Raw genomic sequence first — 14,222 nt, forward strand, 5'->3', positions numbered from 1 at the left:
TCTCTCTCTCTCTCTCTCTCTCTCTCTCTCTCTCTCTCTCTCTCACACACACACACACACACACACACACACAAATGACAACAAGGGTAGGATAGAATGTTTAGGATAGGAGAAAAGATTCAGTTGGAAGGCTGAGGGATATAAGGGAGTATAATGGAAAAGAGACTGAAACAAGGAACAAACAACCAGAGACCTGCCCAAGTTGGGATCCATCTGGTGTGTGCAGGCTCCAAACCCCAACACTATAACTGATGCCACGTTGTGCTTAAGGACAGAAGCCTGGCATGGCTGTCCTCTGAGAGGCTCTACCAGCAGCTGACCGAAACATATGCAAATATTTACAGCCAACCACTGGGCTGAGGTCAGGGTCTAGAGGAAGGACTGAAGGAGCTGAAGGGGATGGCAACCTAATTAATAAAAATAGAGGTATATGAACAAAGTACATTATACACATGTATGAAGGAATGCATTTTAAAACGTCCAAGTCAGATTTATAGAATTTCATTCAAAAAATTCTTAAACACAAGATTGTGGCTGATTGTGTATGACTAGCATAACATAAATTCTAAGAGAAAAATTATAAGCAAAATATAAGAAAATATTAGCAAGCCATTATGCAATGTATAAAATAATAATTCATTACTGCCAAGTGGGCTTAATCTCTCAAATGTATATTAGTAAAAATGGTGATATTCAATTAGTATAAATTAATACATTAGCACAATAATTGTTTTAAATACCTATTGTTGTCCTAGTAGATTTGAGAAGTACATTTAATAAAATTTTATGTAAATTTATGATATTTAAAAGCTCTTACCAAACTAAAAGATGGAAATAACGTTCTCTTCAACCTGCCAAAGGACATCTGCAAAACTTTATAGAAAATTTCAGTTAGGTCATAAGTGCAGAAAATGTTCACATTTTGATATTGACTAAGACACAGATGTCTATCAAAATCCTTTACCTTCATAAAGAGCCCATAAGACTCCACCCTACCTTAAGGACTTATTGACTGTTAATGATTGCCAGAGGGTAGGAGAATCATAATCCATGATGTATATCCACTGATAAGTTGTTTATCTCCAAGGTAGGGGGGAACACTCACGCTAATGCAAGCAGTTTTAATTAAATTCAAGAAAACATATACACAAAGACATAAAGCCAGGAAGGGGACTTGTGAGGAAGAAGGGGTTAAGTGGAAGGAGGAAGAAATTAGTAACTCTACTGGGGTATGTTTTAGCCAAGACAACAAGGCAAGAAAAAAATTAACATGCAAAAGTGTTAAAGAAATAGACTGATTATTGGTAGACATAAGATTATACCGTAGAAACATGCCCAAACAGTTAGACTTCTTATGTAAGTTGAATATTCTTACTAGACATATGCCAATTAATTACCAGCCATTATTCCAAACCAACTGTTTGCCCTGATAGAAAACAAATTTTGAAACCAGTTGCATTAAGCATTTATAATTTCATCCGAAATACTAAATGCCTTGGAATTTACATTTAATGAAATATGCATAAGTTGTCTACATTGAGAGCCAGAAAACAACATTGGACAAATTAACAATTATCCCGATAAAATTTTATAGCTTAAAAAGTACAGGTATTATGGAGATAGCAATTTTCAAATCATTTATTGAAAGCAATCTCTTAAGTCTTAACAAGAAATGACCCCCTACCTACTCTGTGTGTGAGTGTGTGTGAGTGTGTGTGTGTGTGTCTGTGTGTTTGACTTACCATTTTCATGTTAAAATTAAATAGACATGCAGTGCACTACAAACAGCGAAGGCAATTTCAAAGCAGAAAGAAATGGAGAGCTTTCGAGCTAGTGCATTGTTAGTGTAAGAGTGAGACGTGGATGAATGGAGGGGGAGAGAGTTCAGACTCACACAAAGATCCATAGCTCATTCATAAAAGAGCACTGATGAATGGGGGAGACGAGTATCTCTTAAATCAATATGCTGACTATCCATATAAACAACAAGAAATTGATTTCTACACCGCACACAAAATGCACAAAAGTGTGTCTAATGGGTTGTAACTGCATTGTGAGTCCAACAATACAGTGACTGCATGAGAGACGATCCACATAAGCCATAATAATAAAGAACAGAAAGCTGCGTGCATAAAGGAAAACAGAAAGCTGGACTTCATTAAAATTGAAAACCTCTGAACATGGCATGGATAGTGTGCACTCAAGAACTCAGATCAGCAGTGGCTACCTGCATAATATTGGACACATCAATACTTCCTTGTGTTTAGAGAAACAAACCCATAAGACTCCACCCTCCCTTAAGGACTTATTGACTGTTAATGGTTACTGGAGGGTAGGAGAATCAGAATTCATGATGGTATATCCACTGGTGAGTTGTTTATTTCCAATGGGGGGGGACACTCATGCTAATGCAGGCAGTCTTAATTAAATTCAAGAGAACACATACACAAAGACATAAAGGTAGGAAGAGGACTTGTGGGGAAGAAGGAGTTAAGTGGAAAGCAGAAGAAATTAGCAACTATATTGGGAGAATATGACCAAAGTACATTGTGTGGAGGTGGGGTATATGAAACTGTGAAATAAATAAATTGTCATGTTACTAATTCTTTTAAGAATTTCATATACTGTATTTTAATAATGCTCACCCACTTCCTCCAACTCCTTCCAGATATATGTCCCATCTGCTACCCAAGAAACTAGTTCCTCAATTTTTAAGTCCAAGTTCAATTTGTGCTGCCCATGTATACTTAGATGTATAAGCAACATGCTCCACTACAGCATGTTAGAACAACCTAGACTACACCTTGAAGAACACCAGATCTCTCTTTCACAACAGCTATGAATTACCAGTAACTACTCCGCTAGGGATAAAATTTTGTGCCCACCTCCCCATCTCATGATGAGGTTTCCTCTAGCTTGAACCCACAAAGGGTTCTTAAGCATGCTGACATAATCACTTGGAGTTCGTATGTGCAATTATCACATTGTCTTCCTAAAACACCATTTTTTTACACTCATCCACCATTTCTGGATCTTACAATGTGTCTTCCCTTTCTTCCACAATGATCTCTGACCTTTAGAAGGATGAAGTGTGTGAAAATCAGGATCCAGGAGTGGGAGAAGAATGCAGAGTCACCAACCTAGGAAACAGACTCCAGACAATAGCATGGAGGTGCACATCAACTGTATTGCACAACACACCAGTGTGAGTTCTTTATGCAGTCTTTGGACCAATGGGAAATCGGCAGGAGCTCTGGAGTAACCAATTATCTCACTATCAGTATGGGGAGGTACCAGGGAACCTCTGTAAAGATGGAGAAAGCAGCCTTTTCCTGGTTCCGGGCCTAATCTGAGTCTCCCTAGTTTGGTAGGATCCTCTATTTTGTGTCACATGGTATGCCAGCAGACATGGGCATTCATACTGGTAGGGCAATGTGGAAGCCTCTGTCACTGCCACCCAGCCCCACCAGAGTCCAAAGCACCCACATCAGGTTTGATGTGGATCGCATTTATGGCTGAACATTCCCAAGTCCCTTTTTCTCTACACTCTGAACAGTTGTGGGTCTCTGTGTTTATCATCATCTACTATAAAAACCTCTAAAGAGGTTTGAGAGATGCACTGATCTATGAGTAGAAGGACAAATCATTAAGAGGTGGCTTAATACTATGTCTCTTTTGCACAGTAATTATAGTAATTTCTCCACTGGGATTTCTGACCTGTCTAGTAGCCACAGGTTCATGGCCTTGATAACAATGCCAAGTGCAAGTTTCACCCTGCAGAGTGGCCATTAAATTCAATCAGAAAGTGATGGCTACAGCCCTTCTATACTTAGAGAAGGGAGGAGATGTCAGGGGCAGCCCTACTTACACACTGAAGGCCTAAAATCAGTCATAGGCCTAAAATCAGCAATAGGCCTGTCATACATGTATACTAACACCAAGTCTTGGGTCTCAGTGGAAAAACATTGAAACAGATGACTATAAGCTAATGTAAACAGGCAGCTTTTGTGGAAATTTACAAGCCTGAGTAGTCATAGACCTTGTAAATAGGTAGCCTTGGCAGACAATACCAACTTAGATAAGGACAAGCGAGTCATAGGCAGAGTCATAGTGACTTGTCCCCTGAACCTTCACTCAGCTGATACCCGGTTCTGAAAGATATCTGTATTCCCCTGAACACCCACACTCCAGTGTCATTCCCTTCCCCCACATCCTGCCTTTCTGTGTTTATAACCCCTGTGTGAATGAATTACCATTTGAGAAAAAATAAATTATTTAAAAAAAAAAAAGAAGAAAGTGATGGCTACTCACACAACACTCTGACTAGCATTAAACCAGTGAGCATATCTTGCCAGTCTGGTCCTTATTGTCCCTTGTGTGGGTCACAGATGTATAAGATCAACCATTACTTTTCTCCTCCAGTAGTGTGCACTGCATCTTCCAGCACTAAACAAAACTTGCAAGTTAGGATGAAGCTTCCAGATGAGTGTTATCATGATTTCTCCATGTTTTTGTGACTCCAATATATGGTGTTTTCTTCGATATGGCCTTGCCATCAAGTTCTGGGGGTTTACCAAGTGACAGTGAGTGGGGCATCACTGGCCAACAGCTCCAAAAGTGCTACCCCCATTCATTACAACGGGCTTTTTAATTTGTTAGCCTATAGAAGACATAGGGCTGCTGTCATGCTGTTGTGGGGTAACTATTTATACTTTCTATATGTATGCATTATATTTTAGGAAGCATCTAGAGAAGTAAGTTTCCATGCGAGTTTCTCAGAAAGCCTTTAGTGATAGTTATCTGTTCTCTATTCCTTCCTCTATCCTGCCCAACCATCCTCCACCCCATTCAGTCCTTCCTGATCCTTTATTGCCCTGCTACCTGTATATGGTTGTGTTCTCTCTCTCTCTCTCTCTCTCTCTCTCTCTCTCTCTCTCTCTCTCTCTCTCTCTCCTCTCAAACAAAAAACAAGCAAACAAACAAACCCTGTAACTATGCTGCCCTCAAATTCATTTCCCTACCTCTGAAAGACATACATCTAAAGATTGGTTTTATTTTATTTTTTCATTGATTTGCAGTAATCACAATTCATGGGTATGATCCACTTAGTTCCACCAAGGCATGAAATGCGCTTGGAATTCCAATCTCTTCCTTGCCTGGCCCCAGACTAACTCTTTCCCTTTCTCCCTGGTAACCATTATCTTTACATTTAATCCCTTAGACTAATTTTGTTTTTAAACTTCTTAAAAATGTATAAATCAATTTTTTTTAAATTGAAATCTTTCAATTGTCAAAATACGCTATTTCAAAAGAATGTAAGCGAATACTGGTATCTCAAACCAGGGAACAGGTCTGGATTCAGAAGAGAAAAGCTATACCTGCAAATCAATTGGAGAACAGTAGCCAGCCTGTTTTTTTTAAAAAAAAAAAAAATAGGACAAACGTGTAGACAGTGGTTTTAAAAAGATCTGAAAATAATCACATGAATTGATATTTAATCTCATTACTCATTGAAAATATTTAATTAAAACAGAAATGAGATAACATTATACTCTCACCCAAATGGCAACAATTTTAAAACACACTATCAAATGTTAACAAGAATGTGTGACACAGAGACTCTCAAACAAGACTTGTGGGAACACATAAAGAGACACAAATACCACCACTTCAGAAAGGTTTTACAGGACTAAGCACATACTATATAAATATAGTATTATAAATATTTTTTTAAAAACTCTGTGGCCTAGTGTTTTCACTTGTAGGTGTTTCTTCAAAAGAGATATGTGTGAATAAATTACACTATGATAACAATTGCCAAGATATTACCTTTCATGCTATGCTGGTTAGATTTTTATCAACTTGACACAAAACAGAGTAACTTAGGAAACACATCAATTCCTAGGTTGACAAATTGCCTTCCTCAGTCTGGTCTGTGGGCATGTCTGTGGGGTATCTTCTTGATTGGTGATTGATTTGGAAGGACCCAGCACACTGGGTGGTACCATGCTAAAGCAGGTGGTCTTGGGCTGTGTAAGAAAGCAGACTGAGCAAACCATGGGGAACAGAGTAGTAAGCTACATCCCTCCATGACCTCTGCTTCAGCTCCTGCCTGCAGGTTTCTGCCTTGACTTCCATTTCCCTTGATAAAGGACCAGAACCTGAAAGTCAGATAAACCCTTCCACACTCAAATGCCTTTTGTCTTTGTCATAGCAACAGGAAGTGAACCAGGACAGATAGCTATGAACTCAAATCATCATGGACATGCATTAAGAACATGATAGCTAAATGATATTTTTAGATGGAATATAATACACACACACACACACACACACACACACACAATCACCATGCCAAACAATATGGATGTTTCTTGCCAACATGATGTTGAGTGAAAACCAAAAAATAAATACATAGTACATAATTCACTTGTAAGAAGTTTTAAAAGTGGAGAAAATTAATCTGAGGGATTGAATACCAAAATGGTTATTTGGTCATTTGTGATTAATGGTTATTTGAGAGAGAAAAAAAAGAATCATTTTTTAGCCAAACAAGGAAGAGATTGACGGTTGTGAGAATTCTACCTAACTTAGTCTGGTTAAGTAGATCATACCTGTGTATTCAGTTTTCTTCATCTGACTGGTACAGACACGGCTCAGGTCATTCCCCACGCTCCTCAGCCTTATCAGTTAGCAGTACAGGAGTCTTTGCCAGGTGCCTTTTTGTTTGTTCTGCTTGAGCTATTCCTATCCCACTTTTTCATAATACAAAATCTCAGCAGACATCCTTTTGAACATCTGCATTTAAAAACACAGAAGTCTGGCCTCTAGCCAAGCCTAGAATCTCATCTACTCACAAGACTGAGGCAACAAGACATGCTCAAGGCCACCATGGACCATGTAGTGAGACCTTGTCCCCGGTGAAATAAAAAGGGGGGCTGGTTTATAGCAGGGTGGAGAAACACTAGCATATGTCAGGCCCTGGGTTCCATCCCCAATACCCCAAACAAAAGAAAAGTTTTAGTCTTTTGAAACATGTGTCCAAATGACACATGACATACATAGCAGTAACTGTTCCAATTATTAGGAAGCACATACTAGGTGACAGAGTTGCTTTTTTCTAGGCATGAAGTATACAAGAATACAACTATAAGACACATCAGATCCCTGCCATCTCAAAACTTACATTTTAGGAAATGCAGGCAATGAGCAACAAGTAATAACCAAGCACCACACACATACCAGCTTGCCTGGACTAACATAGAAATGAGCAGAATACAGAGATAGTGGAACCACAAGCAAAAAGTCGAGAAGATCAAGAGAAGTCCTTTGGCCAGACAGAATGCATTTACTGATCAAAAGAGGTTAGCCATACTCAGATCCAAGGAGACTGTGCAGGCAGGTTAAATGCAAAGCCTTTGAAGGCTTTTCAGTCTAGCATAATACATGATCTGGTTTTCATCTTTAGGAAGAGCTTGCTAGTCTCTATGGAAAGAGTAAATTGTAAGAAGAAGATGAGAAGCACAGGGTAGATTCACTGCATGGATGGAAGAGGAGGGTATGCTGCAGCCTGTGGTGCTTTCTTAGAGTAAGGTATGTTTGCATTTTGGTGTGCTCCAGAGGGAACCAGCTGGATGGATGTCTTAGTTAGAGTTCTCTAGAATCACAGAACTTATGGGATGTCCCTATATATATTAAGGGTATTTATTGTAATGACTTGTTGTCTGTAGTCCAACTAACCCAACCATGGACAGCTGTTCATGGGAAGTCCAGGAATATAATAGTTGCTCGGTCCCACAAGGCTAGTTGTTTAAGCTGGTCTTCTGTAGAAGTAGGTTCCAACAGATACGCTGGCAAGTAAGTGCAAGCAGTCAAAAAGTGAATCTTCCTTCTTCCATTCAATGTCCTTATGTAGACCTCTAGCAGAAGGTGTGGCTCAGAATAAAGGTGTGTACCACCATGCCTGGATCTAATGCTTGTTTTGTCCCAGGCTGACTTTGAACTGAGAGATCTGCTTGCCTCAGTCTCCTGGAATTAACGGTGTGTGCTACCTTGCCTGGGCCTAAGCTTTTCATGGCCATTATGCCTCAAGATCTCCATGTCAAGCTCTAGGTCAGTAACCTGTCTTCTAGCCTCAAGATCTTGATCACATATGTACCCTTCATTCTGGATTATAGTTCATTCCAGATGTAATCAAGCTGACAATCAGAAATGGCCATCACAGTGGCCATGTATATTTCTATGTATGCATGAGAAGTGTGTCAAATAAAGGCTAATAGAGAATTCAAGGATTCGTCCTGGTTTTCTGGTATAGTAGACAAGTAGGAGTGTGACATAAGGTAGAGCTGGTGCGAAAAGAAACCCTTTGAGTAGAAAATTCTCTATAAAACTGTTTTGTCCTCCTTATTGTTAGAATATGTATGGCCCAGTACAAGGTATGGACCCTGAGGGGAAGGTTCATGAGAGAAATAGAATTTGAAAGTGTGAGCATCTATATAAATATTTTTAAATCCCTGGGGTTTAATTCACTCAACTCCGCAAAAGTAGAGATGACAAAAGGAAGCTGAGTAGGGACAAATTCCCACATTCGGAAGCAAAGTGGGAAAAAAAAAATCAACAACCAACACTAACAAGGAATCTGTCACAGCAGACAAGCCAGACAACAGGCAGAGAGTTCTGCAAAGAGGATGGGCCACCTGTTACAAAGACAGCTGAGGCAACAAAGACAGGTTTAGAGCCTTCACCAAACTCTGCCACAGAAGGGTTCTCAATGATATAGTATACCATGAGGTTTAATATATAAAATAAGATATCCTGTATGGAAATGTTAACCAAAAGCCTGGTGGCAGTTACTTTAAAAGACAGAAGTCATAGTGCACTACAGAATGATTCAGAACAGCTCCCAAAGTTTCTTAAAGTTAGCTACCAAACAACATTGGGAGATAGTGGAACCTTTAGGGAGTGAGTCTTGGGGGAATGCATCTATATCACTTGAGGTGTATGATAGAGATGTTGACACCATGTTCCTGCCTATCTAGTTGGTTGCCAGGTTTCATGTGTTAAGTAGTTGTCCTTTGCCACATACCCTTCCTGTGATGAGTGTACCATGAGCAGTCCAAGAAACAGGCCCAGCAACTGTGAACAGACTCCCCTAAGACTGGAGCAAAAGAAACCTTTCCTTTATATTAATTGATTGTCTCAGACATGCTCTCACAACAATGAAATTCTGACTAACACAGATGTATGCTTAAAACATCTTTATCTCTAAAATTAACAGATCTATTAGCAAATGGATGTTTTCTGTGCAGTCTCTTGGCTTCTCTCAACATGCTTGAAATATCTCATTGCTGACACTCAGTATGCTTTCCAAACATCCACAGGGGACACTTAGTCTGCCAACCGTACTGGGAATTCAACTGAAGTCTTTCTTTCGCTAAACTCCTTTCTGTTGACGATACCAGAGTTGAGTTGAGGGCATGTAAACACAAGTACTATGTTTTTAAACAGTACCCTCCAATATGAGAGTTTTAAGGAAAACACCATGTCCTGTGAAGGCATTTAGAATATGAATATTCAGACAATGTTAGCCAGAAGGGTATTCTGACAGATAAACCTCCCAGCACTTCCTAGAAGAGGGAACAGAATTGTGAGAAAAAGCCAGCTATTAATCTGGGGCTTGGAAGTTGGTGATTTAAAGTAAAGCCAGTGTTCTACTTTATAATTCTTATACAAAAATATTAAACTTCACTAACACACAAACACAGAATGCAAATTTTGGATTTAAATAGTGCTTGGGGACAGAAGGCAAGAGACAGGTTGGCCAAATGGGATCCAGAAAAGAGGGAATGCCTGATGAGAAATCTCATGAGTGCTGGCCTACAGATGTTCCTAAGAAGATTTCTGGCATTTCTGGAAATCATTGTGACACCTGGGCCATGGCTGTTCCGTGTATAGTGAAGATAGACCAGGCTCATTAAGGAAGCTGTGTCTATCCCTGCCATCTACTTCTTGACTTTTATCTCTATTCTTCCTAGCTACTGTCTCCTGTTTCTGTAACCTGCCCTTCCACCTTCTTCCCATCTTTTTCCTGGCACCTTCTTTCTGTCTCCTGAGATCTACTTCCTGTCTCCTTCCACCTTCTTCCTGTCTCCTGACATCTTCTTCCTATCTCTTGTGCATTGACATCTTTTTCCTGTTTCCTGACACCTTCTTCCTGTCTCCTGATATCTTGTTCCTATCTCTTGTCCTTAATATCATCTTTCTGTCTCCTGACATTGTCTTCTTGACTCCTGTCTGTTTTTCTTTTTTCTCAGGTGTTCTACTTTCCTGGTTTTCTGTCCCATTTCTCCCCCCACCCGCATACCCCTCTTCCCTCCTTTCTGCTCTCCCTTACTTCTGTAACCAAATTTACTTTCTCAAATACCATTCCTTTCCCAGTCATTCCGTGTTCACCTCATCCTTCTGAACCGGGGATTTGGGAGGATGACAAGAACAAGCTCTCCATGTCAGACTCCTCTACGTGTCTTACAGCACGGTCATTTTATAGCTTCTTGTGCATTTCTAAGTGATTTCTTGCCCACATATCATGCGTTGGCCCTTTACAAAAGCCCTCATAACCTGTCCCATCATGTGCACATCAAAGCACCTCATCAGCAAGTTCAAAAGCACCACTTTCTTCATGACTTGTATTCATTTGGGAAGAATATCCACGTTAAATACCGCCCTCTGTCTATCACCTATTCCTGTACCTACAGAGAATGAGTCATCCACCCTCTGACTTAATTTAAACGTTTCTAACCATTAGCCATGCAATTTCCAAGCTGAGGTTTGTATGGTATGCTTAATCCCTAAATCCTAGATTCGCTGCCAGGATTCAGAGAGGCAAGCTCGGACACTACAGAACAATCATTCACTCCAATGTCAGAAGAAGGCTGACAACTCCAATCTTGAGCAGCACTTCAGTTAGCAAAACACCTCCACTGAGTGTTGCTTCAGCCATAGTAACAACACCTCTGTGGAGGGCACGAGAGCTGTTCACTACTGTGGGTACTCAGCTGTGGGTACCCTTCTGCCTTCACCTTACAGGTAGCAGTATTTGCTTAACCCAGACTGGAGCCTCTGGCGTGAACAGTCCTTTAAGCATTGCTAATGATCCAATTGATCTCCTGCATTAGCTGACACATCACTCCTTAAAGTCAAAATTTCCAAGTGGAAACCTTAAAATAGTTGAAAGGCAAAGCGACTTATACAAGGAGTTTTAATTCATTCCCAGCTTCTGCCTGTTCTATTGACAAATACACCACTTTAATCTCTCCCTACCAGGCCTCTTACGCTGTGGTCAAGAGGCCACTTTATTTGACTTCCTTTTTCTCATCCATTGGTTGTAAGAAAGGCTATGGGTACAAATACCTCACAGCCCAGTATTAAAAGGACACACTGCCAGGAAAAAAAAATTATATAGTCAGTCTTGCTAAATTAGTTTACCTAAAATTGTATGTGTGAGTGATTTTAATCAAAATCTAATTTCCCCTCTTTTTAGAGTAACTGAAATGAGATTTTTCTAATTTACTTTTCGCGGTTCAAGTCTCTCATAATTCTTCTATGGTCGTGACAGCGCCGTGAACGCGTCGGCTGCTACAAAGCATTAAAAAAAAATTAGATTTTCAAATTGATGTGCTAAATTAAAAATGCTTAATGTTTCTCATCAAAAGGCACGGGGTATGCAGGGGCCTCTGGTACAGTTAAAGGCGTCGTATTTTTTTCATCTGTTTCTTTAATTCACAACCCAGGGCAGCTGTACTGGGGAAATTAACAACCTCTAAGTAAAGGAATCCTTGTAAGCGGCGTCCTCTGAGAAGCTTCCTTTTAATTTCCTTCCATCCCTTGACACGGTGACCTTAAGGATGTCATAATAAAAATGGATGCTGGTGCCTCAGGGTGTGCGTTTTGTTTATCTGCTTGCCGTTGTGCATGGGTGTACAGTTTTCTTTCTCCTTCTGGCCCCAGTCGGAGTTCACCAGATGTTATTAGGGCTCGTGAGCCTCTGAGTAATTGTAACGCTCAAGCTTGACTAGCTAATTCCAATGATTTAGAAAATCATATTACTTCTGTAAATTGGCTCTAGTTGTTATATTAAAATCCAAGCTTCTCCCTTTACCAGGTGATTGCTGCCTTGCTCAGGGCAGGGCTGGACGTGTCCTAGGAGCCTCATACACAGACTGACTCAGCAGGTAAAGGGCTTTGAGTAACTTCCCTGACAATCGCCGATGCCACGCCCATTTACACTACTTCCTGTTAGAAATTTAAAGAGAAAGCAGGTTCATAGAGAGGAACTAAGACAGCAGTGCCCTTCCTATACTATAGGCTTATTCCGGAGAGAGAATGTCACAAGTGTGAGAAGCCATGACCGGGCTTTGAAGTGGAACAACATTAGGATAGATTGTATCACACCAGAGGCCACATAGTAGGGTCTTGAAGGGTGAGAGCGCTGTTCAAATCCTAGAACCCTAAGAGAGTTGGGACTTTATAGACATTGCTACGGGGCCTCTAAGGAGGCCTCTTTCAGTTCCAGAAAACAGAGAGGGTTTCTGATTCTCACAGGTTCGCAGAGATTGATAGGGAAGCTCCATCCCACGTAATCTAGGCTGGCACAGTCTACATGCTGTAAAAATAAGGCTCTGATGAAAACCAGCTATAATTCATGGTTGTCCTTTGACTAGGGAACAGGTGTAGTAGGTCTCTCACAGCTACTAGTGGGAGGGAGAGAGCTATGCCACATCCTATCAACAGACAGAAAAGGGAGCTGCAGAAGGCCATGGCTTGACATCCGAGAGACTAGAGAGACTAGAAGGGCAGCTAGAGGGTCTGTAGTCTAACAACTCTCATGTGTGTGATTCTGATGGAGACAATTCAAGCAGCACATACCCTGGCGTCTACCCAAGAGCATGCCCCGGCCCATAAAAAAAAAAAAAAAAAAAAAAAAAATCTATCTCTGTTCCTCGGTACAATCTCTCAGAGGCTGGTTTAGTTCATAGAAAACTATCAGTGCCTCCAGCACAGGGGTCCACCTGCATAGGTATCCGTCCATTACTGAGTAACCTCGGCTGCCATTCTTGATCGAGAGAAACCAATGCAGAGAAACAACGAAAGCCGTGGTCCTTTCAGCCTTCAGCTTACTTTTATCTCCCTAAAGCTATAGATATTTTTAAATAACCCATTGGTTTTCCTCCCGTTTTGCTCCCACTCCTATTTCTTTCATTAAATGTTATCAGTTTGTTACTTTTTCCCCCCCTGGCTCGCTTCTCTATTCAATAAGGAGTTACTGACTTAATGAAGAATTCGGAGGCTTTGATGGAAACCCTGGTTGTAGGTGCTATTAGTTATTTCCTAAGCTGCAACTCTTTCCCCTGCAGGGATTGGCATTTCCTGAGAACAACAGAGAAGCCTTGAAGTTGGAATGTCTGGGAGAATAAGACAGGAATAGCCTAGGGTCCTTCTAGACAACAGGAGAAGTACAACCTGATTGATGAGCGGGGGGGGGGGGGGGCTGCCCCATCACCCACGGTGTCCAAGAGATCCAACTCCAAAGAATCTCTTTACCTTTCAACATGAGCATATACATCAAGCCACAGTGGGATAAAGACCTAAAACTTATCTAAATGTGAAGATGAAGCCAGCAGGGACTTTGGGATCTGGCTTAGTAATTAATGTTTATTGCAGGGACCTCAGGATTAAGCTCAGTAACTGATGCTTAAGTAGGAAACAAGAACATTCAGGGAAATCTTACACTACCCATTCATCACTGTTTTTTTTTAAAAAAACACATAGATATTGTTTACCTTGGACTTTAAACCATAAGTAAATGGGTAAAACTTTACCTGGCACCAACAAATTTCACAGAGCAATGAGAGTTTCCCTAAGACACACAACAAATGGATGTAAAGAAGAGATTTCACATAGGAACTGACTCACAGGAAGACCATGAACAAGAAGGAGAGCCAAGAAAATGGGTGTTATAGTTCAATCTGGGCCACAAAGGGTTAAACGCCAAGCTCATTGTAGCTGAGGGCTTTTGAAGCTACACAGCCCTTTCAAACACGCTGAATGTGTCTTGTCAGCATCTTTCTGACCTAAAGAGGTCCTCTGTGAGTTAGACGATGTCAGCCCACATTGCTGAGGGCAGATCTCTTATTCTAGCAACTTCCTCCAATATCCATTCCTTT

The sequence above is a fragment of the Grammomys surdaster genome, unplaced genomic scaffold (assembly GCF_004785775.1).
Source record: "Grammomys surdaster isolate TR1022 unplaced genomic scaffold, NIH_TR_1.0 185, whole genome shotgun sequence".
NCBI lineage: Eukaryota > Metazoa > Chordata > Mammalia > Rodentia > Muridae > Grammomys > Grammomys surdaster.